This window comes from Rhineura floridana, chromosome 4, assembly GCF_030035675.1.
Source record: "Rhineura floridana isolate rRhiFlo1 chromosome 4, rRhiFlo1.hap2, whole genome shotgun sequence".
Classification (NCBI taxonomy): domain Eukaryota; kingdom Metazoa; phylum Chordata; class Lepidosauria; order Squamata; family Rhineuridae; genus Rhineura; species Rhineura floridana.
In genome coordinates this window covers 181,791,161-181,805,585 of record NC_084483.1, presented here as the reverse complement: position 1 = coordinate 181,805,585, position 14,425 = coordinate 181,791,161, and the positions used below count along the sequence as shown (strand labels likewise).

General features: G+C 46.2%; 1 protein-coding gene across 3 annotated transcripts in view; it reads right to left on the bottom strand.

The window, feature by feature from the left end:
• The window catches only part of CAMKMT (calmodulin-lysine N-methyltransferase), a 455,076-nt gene that overhangs the window by 360,654 nt on the left and 79,997 nt on the right, over nt 1-14,425 (bottom strand). The gene's annotated exons all lie outside the window — the stretch shown is intronic.

The window sequence follows — 14,425 nt, the reverse complement described above, 5'->3', positions numbered from 1 at the left end:
TTTTTTACCATTACTGGGCAAGAAACAAACCGTCATGCAACCAACAAGGTGCATCACCAGTGGGTTTAAGGGGGTTGAGCTGAGCACATGGAACCACTGTTGTTGCTTCTATGGATGTAAGGGAGTGAGGTTAAATGTAAATGAAATGCAAATAGAAAAACAAAACAAAAGACAGTGATGATTTCCTAAATGCGATACCATACCAACCACAATGAAATTCCTATGACTAAGGCAGAAAACTCAGCATCCTACAACCAGTCAGGATTCATAACCAAAAACCAAAACTAAAAAAACCTGGCAGCCAGTCAGCCAAGGTCACAGAAATCCCCATGCAGCACAACCTGACTCGGGGGGTGCAGATAGTGCAGAATGCGTGGCATGATTGCTGACAAGAGTGAGACCCTATCAGTACATAATACCTCTGCACTGAAATCTACACTGGTTGCTGATTTGCTACCAGGCCAAGTTCAAGGTGTGCTTTCCATGTTGCGGGTACCACATAGTACATGCTCTGCTTTTGTAAGAAACCAGTCCTTTAGTGTGGCAGCACCTAAGCTTTGCAACTCCCTGCCTATTAACATTAAGCAGACACCTTCACTGTACTCTTTTCAGCACCTGCTAAAAACATTTTTGTTTAGGCAAGCCTATCCAGGCAGGTAGAAGCTATTGTGTTTTTAATCTGTTTTTAACTCATTGTTGGCTTTATTATTTTGAATGTTTTTAAATACTTGTCTTTAACTGTTTTTGCCAATAATTTTATTTTAATTCCTTCTGTAAACCGCTTTGAGATTTTCTACAATAAAGTGGTATATACATGTTGTAAATAAAATACATAAATAAATGTTGGATTCACCCCTTGGGTCTCTTTCTGCTTTTAGGAACAAAGGAAACAACCTTATACCGACTCAGGCCATTTGATACCATCAGTACTGATGACATGGACTAGCATTGGCTCTGAAGGATTCCAGGCAATAGTCTTTTCCAGAAATTGAATTTTGGATCTTTGCAAGCAAAGCATATGCCCTGCTACTGAGCTATAGCCCTTCCCCTATTTTAAAAAAGTATCTTTTAAAATTCTTTTCAATTCACTTATGAATGCACATCATACCTAGGGCAGATCAACACCATTCATTTAAAGCACATTCAACACATGTTTGAAGTACATGAATCCCATCACAGAATCATGGGAACTGTAGTTTGCTAAGGGTGGTGGAAACAATAACTGTGAGGGGGAAACTACATTTCCCAGGATCCTTTATGGGACGTCATGTGCTTTAAATGCAGTTGGATGTGCTTTAAATGTATTGTGTGGATCTACTTAATAAACTTTGCCTATATGTAAATTGTTTTAATTATTTTTTTAAATGGAAATGAGCTATGAGGTTTACTGGGTGACCATGGGCCTACTCACTATCTCTCAGCCTAATCTGACCCTCAGGATGAAAACAACAGAGGGGAACCACGAACACCCCAAGGAAGAAGGGCACACTAGAAATGTAGAATACTGTACAACCATAGTCTGAAATCAGGTATTTATCGGGACATAGTATGAAGAAATATTTATATAAGCCGCCCTGGGCTCCTGCTGGGAGGAAGGGTGGATATAAATCAAATAATGTAAATAAATAAATAAATAAATATAAGCAGGACTGTCAAAGATGTTTATTATTTACACAACCTGTAAAGATATTTGTAGTGCAATCCTATGATTGTTTACTCAGAAGCAAATCCCAATGTATTTAATGGGGCTTACTCAAACAGGGAAGCGTGCACAGAACTGTAGCCTCAAGAGATAAGGAACTTCACTCACTCACCCAACGCAAAATTCAGAATCATGCCACTTCAAGCATTTTGCAACTGTTTATACTTGTTTTTATGGTTACTGGATTTTAAAGGGATTTATTTCTTGTTGTGAGCTGCCTTGATTCCCAATCACCAACCCTACCTCATAGGAAGGTAGACTCCATATATATGTACAAACTGTTTGGAAGACTCACTGGAGATGTAAAAATACATAGACCCCGCATAACAGATTGTCAAAACCAGTTGGTTATTGCAGAACATTTTTTTAAAATCATTATTAGTTTCCTACATAATAAAAGCAGTGATAGATATAATAATAATAATAATAACATTTTATTTAGCAGACGCCCATCTGTCCGACTGAACGGACACTCTGGGCGACGTACAATATAAAATACAATATAAAATACAATCTGCTCATATACATAATCATCACATTATTAATATCATAACATCTCATCTGAAGACCATCTTACATTAATACAGTGTAAAACCTAACCCACCCCAGAGATCCCATAGGCCTGCCTGAAGAGCCAGGTCTTCAAGGCTCGGCGAAAATTCAACAGGGAGGGGGCATGCCGAAGGTCAAAGGGAAGTAAGTTCCAGAGGGTGGGGGCCACGATCGAAAAAGCCCTCTCCCTGGTCCGCACCAACCTAGCTGTCTTAGTTGGTGGTACCGAGAGAACGTCCTGTGAGGCTGATCTTGTTTGGCGGCATATTTGGTGATACTGGAGGCGCTCCTTCAGATAAACTGGGCCGGAACCGTATAGAGTTTTAAAGGTTAAAACCAACACCTTGAATTGGGCCCGGTATACAACTGGCAACCAGTGTAATTCAATCAACACTGGGGTGATATAATCGCGGCGGCGGGTCTGCTTTATTAAGCGTGCCGCCGCGTTTTGTACCAGCTGGAGTTTCCGGACCGTCTTCAAGGGTAACCCCTTCCATATGGAAGCCCTGCCTATTTGCTTTAAAAAATAGGATTGGAGGAGGAGAGAAAGATTTACAACACAAACACAATTCTTTACCATGTTCACTCAAAAGTCCCATTAATTTACAGCACAACCCTAAACAACTCAAAAGTAAGTCCTATTGAATTCAATGGGGTTTACTCTGGGTATGTGGGATCAGCTTTACAGCTTTACTCTCAGAAAAGCAAGTACTGGATTAAAGCTTCATATTGGGAAGGTTTTCAAAACACTGCCATCTTCAATTGCCCAGGAAAATTTAAACTTATTTGACTCCTGCACACAAAAGAAAAAACAACTTTTGGTACTGCTGAAAGCTATATACTTATTCAATTTATGAGATTTTCAGATATAGAGGGAAAAAACAATAGTTTCTGCCTTTGTAATGGGGTCTAGGTACTGACTGGAGGCTAAAAAATCCCTTGTCAATCACAACCCTGACTTCACCTCATTGGCTACAAACCTGAAAGGGCAGGGTTAGAGCTGCACGCTAAGAGAACATTTCACAGAAGTTGCAGGGGGGCTGACATTTTGGTGTATATCTCGTGAACCAGACAACCTAGAAACTTTTTAAAAAAAAAACAATGCTGAGAGTCCGGAGATTAAGGTGACTCACCTGGAGAAGACCCTAAAAATCAGGAGTCTCCAGGCAAAAACCGGACACCTGGCAACCCTACCCACTACACTACAGTATAAGGTGATTATAGGCTAAAAGCCTACATAACATGTAGAACAATTCTCATAGTGTACTTTCACCAGGCTCTGAAATAGGCTGACACCCGACAATGCAGCATAGAGAACTTTGCAGCAAATGCTGCTAGAGGACTATATTGGAGGTTTAAAGATTTGCAGTCACCGACCATAATCCAGATATGTTAAGTAAAATCTTTATGTCTTAACTCGCACTGCATCACCCCATTTACACTTATAATTAGTAGTATTACACTAATGCTACTTAGCGCTGACTTCGTCATCTTAGTAAACCTTTAAATAAGTAAGATCAATACAATCCCCTTACTGAAATTAAGCTCCTAGTAAGTTCCTAGAACATATGGAATTTGAACTAAGGTCCTTCTCAGAGCCCACACTATTAGACTAGGCACGACATCTCTAGGTTTCAGGAAACAATTGAAGACATTTTTGTTTCACATACTTTCTCAACTGGATGAGTAGGTCTCTACCATGGGTGTCTATTTGTATTGCTCTTTAAATTTATCTGCTTGTTTTCTTTGTTGTTTTAAAACTCTTTTAGCTGTTTTTTATTCTATACATCATGTTGAGATGCATGTGGAAGGCGACTGATATCATCATCATCACCACAGCCTGTAACTGATTTTATTTTCCCTTTTTAGTTTTTATCTCTTTAGTCCCTTTTAATATCACTCCCTATATTTCCTAATTGTATGTTATGTATTTTTATCTTTTTAAATGTTTTGTGATTTTATTGTGAGCCGCCCTGAGTGCCCTATTGTAAGGTGGAAGGGCAGGATAGAAATATTTTAAATAAATAAATTATGACAATAATATATCAGCTCTCAGTAGTGGTACTGTCAAAGAATATGGCTGTGAGGCATCCTTCCCTGGCTCTCCCTGTCAGGTTCCTACCTGCTTGTGGTTACTGCCTGTCTCTAGGCACCACCAGGGACTCCACCAGTCCAGACTGTCCTTTATTTTATTTTTTCTCTCCCCGCTCTAGCACAGATCTCAACAGATCCCCCTGCTAGGCAACCACCAGTCACGTCCTAATACTAGTATTCCCAGAGACTCTGAATACTGGTATTGTTATTCTCTTCACCGCTGCCACCATTTGTTACAGTTCCCCTTCAGCCTTGGTCATTACCTTACCCTCCCTTCTGGTCTGTGAAACCCCAGTCAAGGATCAGGCCTTTGGTAAACTAAATTAAGTATTTATTAAAGATAACAAAGCTAACAAGATTAACAAGATTTCTTCTTAAAGCACATAAGCATATGGTTTTACTCAATACTACTCCGAACTCCACCTCCCTCCTTCTCCACTCTCTCCTGTCAAACAACTCTCTAAACCCCAACAAGCAACCCACTCAGTTCTATGTTTAAAAGATACTCTGCTTATTCTATATTATGTTGTTATCACTAACAATGCCATATTATACTAGGTATACACTATCATCAAATCTAAGATGACCTTAAACAGCATAAAAAGAAATAGGCCTTCTACACTGATGAAAATACAACCAACCACATCCTACATTTCTTCTTTCATTTATCTTAGTAGAATTGTATTATTTCTTCAAAGAGATGCCTCTAATGGAAATACATGGAACATTGGAAGCATATTGAACAATACTGTTTTCGTATTATGCAATCACTTACTATTTCATTAATTAATGGTGAATTCAAAGAGCCACTTCAAATGTGGTATGTTACACATAGAGTATTTCCATATAGAGGGAAATGTCACAATTCAAGTAGCCTTAACTGGCACTTTGAACAATACAGTATATATTATTCAAAGAAAAAGAAATACTAGATGTCTGTTTCTCTAAAGTCAGATATGCTATTTCTATGGCAACCAGAATACTTTACACTCCATTGGGCAGGATGTTGGTCCATAAGTGCTAAAGATCAGGTTATTTTGAGGGATAGGCAGTACACAGAGTATGGATGGGACAGCTTTTTAACAAAGCGCAGCTAGATAGCAGTGCAAAATCCATAGGTCAAACATTTAGGAAAACATTCAAAAGACCAATAATCATGGTAGAACCCAAAACCTAAACTGCAATACCAGATCAAGCTGTTCCTTCATCTCCCTGTAACTTATAATAGGAAACACATGATATGCCATCAGCATTTGCTTTTCCCCCCTCAACCATCTCCACTCCATACATTTCCTTTACAGCACGTTATGAGGGACAGGAGGGGATTTGACATTGATGTTATTTTCAGCAGCCACCTCAAATTCCTCGACAATATTTAGTTCTTGAGTCTGCAAAGAGCAAAGTAGATGAGAAGAATACCTGCAAAGACTTCACAAGTGCATGGGTATCTGGTTAAATGCAGACACACACAATCTTCTAGAGCAGTATACACAGCCCACTTTCTATAAAGGAGGAAGTTATTACTTCTGTTATGCTATTTCACACACCTGCTCCGTGCAACTTGGAATATTTGTTTTGTTTTTAGCAGAGAAGGGTATCCATGCTGAATGAACATGGAGTACAACATGGGAATATTTATGAGCTCAAAGAAACAGAATCAGATACGTGAAGGACAATGAATGATCTATGTCAGCATCGTATCCTAAAATAGAATATCTAAGGGATCACCATCCTTCTCCTCAGCCTGCCTGTTCACTGAGGTCATCTTTGGGGTCTTCTTCAACTGAGGTACAGTAGGTGGCAACCAGGAAAAGGACTTCCTTAGTCATGGCATCATTTCTATGGAATGATCTCAGTACGTTTGCCAGATGCCCCACTGTTACATTTTCAGCATCAGATTGATGCAACTGATGTGATGCTGCTTTCATCTTTGCTTTTAATTTTGTTATATTTTTGTCTGTTATATCCTTATTGTTATGTAGATGTATTTGGTGTAAGGTGTCTTGGAATTTTTTATTTGAAACGTGGAGTACACATATTCTAAAAAATAAAACAAATTGAAATCTATTAGCTAATTTTTTAAAACAGAGATGCTCCGGCTTAGGTATGCCTAGAAGCCACACCATCCTTCTGAATTTGTGTTTTGCTCTTTTTGGGGGGGGGGAGGTATTCAGATATACACATGTGCCTTCTTCAAATTTAATCTGGACCACTGCAGACATAACATTAACTGCAAGTAAGGGATCAAGTGTGGGTGAGAATTTGACTGGATTCCCTCAGGCACTTCCCTCTCATGTTGAAATCCCTCCCATGCCCCTTTATGCTGGATCATTTTTACATCTGACCATTGTTAATCCTAATTAAAATGAACCCAGGGATATTTCTATCTATTTCAGAATCCTGATTAAACCTCAGGTGGGGAAGGTTTGAAGTAATTTTGTGGATCAGACTGTTAAGATGTGTGTATTCAATACCCTTAAGTGGAAGTCAATTTAGCTTTAAAATTTCCATTTGAAACACAATAAAAATATAACACTCTTATATAAGAAATTAAGAGTATAACATCTCCAGATTCTTAATCACTGTTAACTACAAATTCATTACAATGGTTAACACACATTCTCAAAAACTCTGCAGTGGTTTTGCCAGTAACACCCCACACACACACTTTTTAACTGCATCTCTGGTACAATTTCAGCTCTCCAATGCTGTTATTTCCAGAATGTATTCACACTGAGCGATCACAATAAAACAAATAGAAGTGTTTAGTTCCAAGCCTCCAACAAGAAACATTTAGCAGATGTTAATTAACCCCGCAGAGTAGAAGCAGGATTTGAAGTTAGTCCAAACAATGTCCTAGCTTAACTCTGAGGACTTACAAAATGAGCTATCAAGACCTATTAGTGCATGGTAATGGATTGGGCACTTGAAGAAGTGACCCTCAAATCTTTATTCTGACCCAGGTTTCACAAATGGGGCATAAGATTGACCCTCACTCAATATAATTGGCAAAAGATCTAAAAAATGTATCTCCCTGTTATGTGAAACCACAGCCTTATTTACTCAGGCATGTTCACTTAGAAAATAAGCGAAGGTCCATTCAAGCATCACATCAGGGTTAAAGGTGGCTTTGTAAAACCTTTAAAACTTCAACTTTAGCACCATGTTACCATTTATCTTGTACTAATGTTACATTAAAATACAATTCTCATAACTAGTGCAAGTTTCTCAAAACGGACATGATATATAAGAAGAAATTACTATCTCATAAAAAATCCCCTAAAATATCAGGAAGATCTTATACAACATTTATTAACTTTAAGCACTACTGTAATACTGTATTATACATGTCTGCGTAATTGCACATACAAGTATGTTTTGTTGTTGTTGTTATGTGCCTGCAAGTCGATTACGACTTATGGCAACCCTATGAATCAGTGACCTCCAAGAGCATCTGTCATGAACCACCCTGTTCAGATCTTATAAGTTCAGGTCTGTGGCTTCTTTTATGGAATCAACCCATCTCTTGTTTGGCCTTCCTCTTTGTCTACTCCCTTTTGTTTTTCCTAGCATTATTGTCTTTTCTAGAGAATCATGTCTTCTCATGATCTGTCCAAAGTATGATAACCTCAGTTTCATCATTTTAGCTTCTAGTGACAGTTCTGGTTTAATTTGTTCTAACCCCCAATTATTTGTCTTTTTTGCAGTCCATGGTATGCGCAAAGCTCTCCTCCAACACCACATTTTAAACGAGCCTTTTTCACTGTCCAACTTTCACATCCATACATAGAAATCGGGAATACCATGGTGTGAATTATCCTGAAATTGGTGTTCAGTGATACGTCTTTGCATTTGAGGACCTTTTCTAGTTCTCTCATAGCTGCCCTACCCAGTCCTAGCCTTCTTCTGATTTCTTGACTATTGTCTCCATTTTGGTTGATGACTGTGGCGAGGTATTTATAATCCTTGACAAGTTCAATGTCCTCATTGTCAACTTTAAAGTTACATAACTCTTCTGTTGTCATTCTTTAGTCTTTTTGGCATTCAGCTGTAGTCCTGCTTTTGTGCTTTCCTCTTTAACTTTCATCAGCATTATTTTCACATCATTACTGGTTTGCGGCCTATTGCCAAAATAACACACAAACAACATTCATTGGGTTAAATCATGGGCCACTTTATTAAACATAATCAATTAGAATCATGAACCTGCAGAGGGGAAATTAAGTGCGGGAGCATTCTGATGATAAAGCCTGCTTGCAGCTATAGGGCAACCAAACCCTGCCAGAGCCAGGGGCTGCCCTGTGCCAGCCCACCGGCTCCAGCCACACCCTGAAGATGTGTAGGGGGTCCAACCTGCATCACCGCCCCCCGGAGCCCTGAAACTCCGAGCGGATGAGGCACGTTGGCCCCAAAGGACATATAGACCTGAGCTGCAGGCCTCTGGACCGCCTGTCACCCCCAAAGGTGCCTAAAGGTGTCACCTAGCTGCCCCTTTCCTTTTTACCTTTTCCCGCACTTCTTTGCCACAAAAAGGGGACAAGCCTCTGCTTAAGTCTCCCTTTACCCCACACCCGATAAGAATCTGGTGCAAGCCCCTCTGCAGGTCCATCAGGAAGATGTCATTGCCCTTATCAGTCAAATGCACGCTGTCTGGCCTAAACAATTCCAGCCTATCGTGCTTGATCTCTGGGTGGGGAATGACGGAACCCCCCAAGTCCTTGATGGCCTTCTGAATTTGTCTGTTGACCTTTTTCCGAGCCCTGTCCATTCCCTGTGGGTCACCAGCACAAGTCCACTTCTTGCGCGGCAGGATATCTGACCACACCAAGTGCACCCCTGGCCAGTGACGTGCAATGGCCCAGAGGTTGCTACTGGCCTGTTCAATTAGGGCCTTGCCCTTCAACAGACCCAAGTCATTACCTCCCAGGTGGATAACCAGCACCTGGGGCACTGCCTGGTCCAGCGCTGGCTGAAACAAGGCAGGCAGGAGCCCGTCCCAATGCATCCCCCGGCATCCCAGCCACCACACTGCGGCCCACTGACTGACCCCCAGCTACGTACCGAAGTGAGATTTCGCCGCCCTGCGGCCTGCCCGGAAAGCCATGCTGTGGCCACAGAGGAGGATGCGCTCCTGCTCCGATCTTTTCCAGCAGCCTATCAAAACACCAACAAATGACACCAGGGTAAAGGGGGGCAACATCTAGCCGCTGGCCTCATGCATCTCCTCGAGTGGCCTTACATAAGCCCTGTATGCATCCGAAGACTACCTGCCCACTGCCTGTAGCCTCTCCTTAGAGAAACCCAGGTGGACCGCAGTAGAGGCCAAGCATATACTGAAGGAATGTGTTCTGAACTTACTGGGGTCCACACCTAGGTTTCGAAGCGCGGCCTTTGCCACTGACCAAAACTGATACCTGGTAAGGGGCTGGGAGTCCCTGTGCACAAACAGGTACCCCGACTGTGGCCCCCGTTCTGCCGCAAAACTGCACAGGGGTGTCACCGGACAGAGCTCCTCCTGCTGGCAGGGAGCTAATATAACCAGGTGCCCTTTACGGCGTTGGTCAGTTTTGGACCGTCTGAGTTGCAGGAGGGCCCACCCCTCCTTCCAGCTGAGATCGGAAGCCAGAAGGGCCTGGAGGGAGTTGTCAATCTTAGAACCCGCCACCACCTCCCCAATTTGAAAGGCACAAAAAAACAGAGTGAGGGCCGCAGCATGATATAGCAGCGCCTCAAAAGGGGAGGAACACAAGTACCTCCACTGTCCCTGCAGGCCGAATAGTAGTTCCAGGGAACAGGGGAGGCGGGCATCTGGGGGGCGTGGGCACTCGCGAGACCAACCCTCAAGCATACGGCAGACCCTAAAGTCACCCGAGTAGTCCTGAAAACCCTGTGCCTTTGCTAAGAAAGATACCTGAGAGCTTACCTCTGATGGTCCTGACTAAAAGGCCCTTCAGTTTTCCCTCCACGCAGAACTCCATAAGGTGCTCCACGGGGATGGGCCACTCCTGGGCGTAGCCTCTGGTCTCCCTGAAGCTTGACAATTCCCTACCTGCCCCTTGGCAGCTGGCCAAAGTGCTGGGCACCACAGACAGGCTTATGGCCCTTTCCAATTCGGTGCTCCAATCTCCCATAGCACTGGGGGGACTACTTCTGGCCGGGCCCTTGCCCAAGGCACCAGCTGGCGAAACCTCTCCATCTGGTTCCATGATAGAGCATCAGCAATGCTGTTGTCAATACCTGGAACATGGCGTGCAAGGAACTGGATATTATGGCGAAGACACTGTAGCACAAACCCCCGCACAAGGCGCATAACATTGGGGTTTCTAGAGGACAGTGTGGTGGTGACCTGGACCGTAGGAAGGTTGTCGCACCAAAAGTGGACTGAGGAATTAGCCAACTTGTCGGGCCAGAGGTGTACAGCCACAACAATGGGAAAGAACTCCAAGAAAGTAAGGTCTCTGGTTAGCCCTGTCTGTGCCCAGTGCAGTGGCCAACTGCCATGGCCCCAAGAGTCATGGAGAATTACCCCAAAACTGAATGAACCTGAGGCAGCAGAGTTTACCTGTAGCTCAGCTTCAAACAGCCGGTCCCTTCTCCATAGGCAGACCCCATTACATTCCCGCAAAAAGGATGACCACACGGACAGGTCAGCTCTAAGAACAGCCGTAACTCACGTGTGGTGGTGGGGTCATGACAGGCCTGACATGGCGTCATATACACACCGCAGGAATGCGCACCTGGGTGCTATGACCCTGCACGCAAAGTTCATATGGCCAGCCAGCTCCTGGAGCGTGGACAATGTCACCTTCTTAGACCTGACTACCTCCGAGATTTTTTCTCTCAGGGCTACCAGCTTATCCATAGGGAGCCTGCAGCACTGGGCCACGGTATCGATCTCGATGCCCAGAAAAATGAGGGTGGTGGACGGACCCTCAGTTTTCTCGGCTGCTAGGGGGACACCCAGTTCTCCCACCAGCCCCGCAAAATGAGCCATAAATGCCTTACAGGTGCCAGATGCTGCGGGGCCTGCAAACAGGAAGTCGTCCAAATAGTGTACCACTGATTGCAGGCCTGCCCGCCTCCTGACTGCCCACTCCAGGAAGGAGCTGAAGCGTTCAAAAACTGAACATGAGATGGAGCAGCCCATCGGCAATGCCCTATCCACATAATATTCCCCCGCGAAAGCAAAGCTCAACAGCTCGAAGTCCCGTGGGTGGACAGGGAGGAGACGGAAGGCTGCCTTGATGTCACATTTCCCCATAAGGGCCCCAACCCCGCAGTCCCTAACCATCCGTACTGCACAGTCAAACGACGTGTAGCGGACAGAACACAGGTCCGATGGGATGAAATCATTGACAGACTCTCCCTGAGGAAAGGACAGGTGGTGTATGAGGTGAAATTCACCTGGTGCCTTCTTGGGGACAAGGCCCAGCGGGGAAACTCTGTGTGAGGGGATGGGTGGTGCCGTAAAGGGGCCCAACACTCTGCCTGTCTTCACTTCTTTTGCAATTTTTTCCCCAACAATCACTTCCCTGTCCACCACCAACTTAAGGTTGCGGGACATGAAAGGTTGCCTGGTACCCAAATAGGGGATCCTAAAACCCACTGTAAAGCCTTCAAGCAAAAACTGTAAAGACAGAGCAAGTGTTTTAGCTCAGCCAGCTTAACTGGATGGGGGGCCCTTTCCTTGAGCTGTGCCTGCAGCGCCCAGCTTTCTTGGGCCAGTGGAATCCCTGTTCCCCCCTGCTGAAGCGTCACCCCCCTAGGGCACATAGTGCAGGCATGGGCCCCCCCACATATCGCACACTCATGCCTGAACTTGCAGAGGCTCCGACTGCAGAAGCCGCGGGAACTGAACTCCCAGCAAAGCAGGCAGGGTTGAACTCCCAGCAAAGCAGGCAGGGTTGAACCCCCTGCCCCGCAGGCCCACAGGCAGGAGCTGCTGATCCGTGCTGCACCAAGAGGTGGCCGCTGTCCGCCCTATCGCCGGCCACGGGCTTGGAGTGTGACATAAACTGCAGCCACAGGTCGGACTCCTTTTTGTCCCAGGGCAGGGAGGTGTGAAAGGCCACCCTCATATGGAACGCCTCATCGTAGGCGAACCATGCTGTTCCCTGGAACTCAGAGTAGCCCCAATATATGATATCGAGGTATTTGATAAGTACTGAGGCCCTCTGAGGCTGCCTCTGTATTACAACCCCCATGTACGTTAGGAATGCAGGCAACCAGTTAGCCCAAGTGCGCTCTATGAGTCGCCATTTGGGCCTATCTGGTTCCACATCTTCACCCTTGTCCTTATCCTTCTTAACTGGCTCCCTGTACAGAAGTGAGAATAGGTCCACATACTCCCCCTTCCATATTTTCTCCTTCGTAGCAAGCAGCAGGTGAAAACCTAGTGGGGCTGATGTCTCCCCAAAAGGTATAGCCCCGTCTCTGACTGATTCCAGAGGATCATCCGTCTCTGCGGGGGGGTTGGCAGATAGGGAGGGCTGTGTCCCTCCTTCCCTCGCTGTCCCAGTGGTGGATTGCCAGACCTGCTCGCAGGCCTCCCTTAGGGGATGCTGTTGCTGTGGAGCACCATCCCCTGCTTGCCCGCACCCTTCGGTTCCAGCTGGCGGAGAAAAGAGCCAGTAGGGGTATCCCCACGGGCACCAGCTCCACTGCTGCTGCCCCTGTTGGTGTAGTGCAATGGGAGACTCACCCAGTGTGCCGCCTGCTGAAGGCCCCTGTGAGCCCTGCATTGCCGAGGCTGCTTGTAAAGTGGGAGCTGCTCCTGCTTCTGTGCTGGGCATTCTTGCCTCAGCCCTGCTGGGCCCAGCCTCGAGTGCGTCCAGTCGCACTAGGATGGAAGCAATAGCCTCTTTGTTAGCCCCGCTCATTGGACGCTGCATTTTTTCCCGGGAGCGTTTAGGGGGTGGCTCATTTGCTCCCACCGGCACAGGTTGGGCCTGAGATGCACCAGGCTGGCTTGAGCCGTGCTCTGGGGCTCCTTTGTTAGCCCCGCTTACTGGACACTGCGTTCTTTTCTGGGGACGTTTAGGGGGTGGCTCATTCACTCCCCCTGGCACAGGTTGGACCCGAGGTGCACTGGCTGGCATGAGCCAAGCTCTAGGGCTTCCAGCCTAGCCAGTATGGCCGCCCATGGCAGCCCCTCCTCGCTCCTTCCATCCATTGCCACCAGGGGTGGGCGTCTACCCCCTACCTTGGGGGCCTTTCCTTTCCCTTTTGGCCCACCTTGCTCTTTTTTGGATGGCATCCTTAGCTGCCTTGCGTGCAGCTGGCCTACACCCTGTGCAGAAGAGAGATGGGGCACCACTTCCAGAAGCGAGATGTGGGAAGTGGTGGGAGGGACAGCTGCAGTAAAGGGGGCCTAACCTGGCTTCATCTTTGCACCACCCTGCACCCTATAATCCCCCAACCCGCTGGCTCTCCACTCCTGCTCCCAGTCGACTAGGCCTCCCAGTGATGATGGCGTTGATTGCCTGCCACCCAATTTCCCAGGGGGAGCCTGACTGCCAAGGGTCATTCGTCGTGCTAATGTGCCACCCGCCACCCCATCCGAAGAACCCCTCAATTAAAAATGCAGCCCAAATGCCACCTAGCCTGTGCTCCTTGCTGCCGCCGTATCTGCTCCTGCGTTGCCACTGTTACTGCCAAGAAATGCGGGCCAGGAACGGGAGGCTCTGCTGCCGCCGCCACCAGAAGAAAGGCCCGCCTCGCAAAAAGCCTTGGCGAGCCACAGGCCTCAGCCAAAGCTCCGGAGCAGCCGGTGCGGCCACTGTAGTAAGGCCTCACAGGTCCCAAAGCCTCGCTGCCACTGTCCAGGCAAGCACCGCCACAAGCCTCGCCGCCGCGGCATAAACTTCACCGCCGCCCCGCAGCTGCCGATGCACAAGGCCTTGCAGGGCCCGAAGCCTCGGTGCTGCCACCCAGAGAAGCCCCGCCACAAGACTGCCGCCGCCGCCGTGCCAAGCTTCACCACCCCAGGCCTCGCCGCAGCCCCAGCAAGGCCTCGCAACACCAAAGGCCTTGCTGCGTCCAAAGCCTGTTGCTGCCGAAATTCAAAGGAGGGCAGGA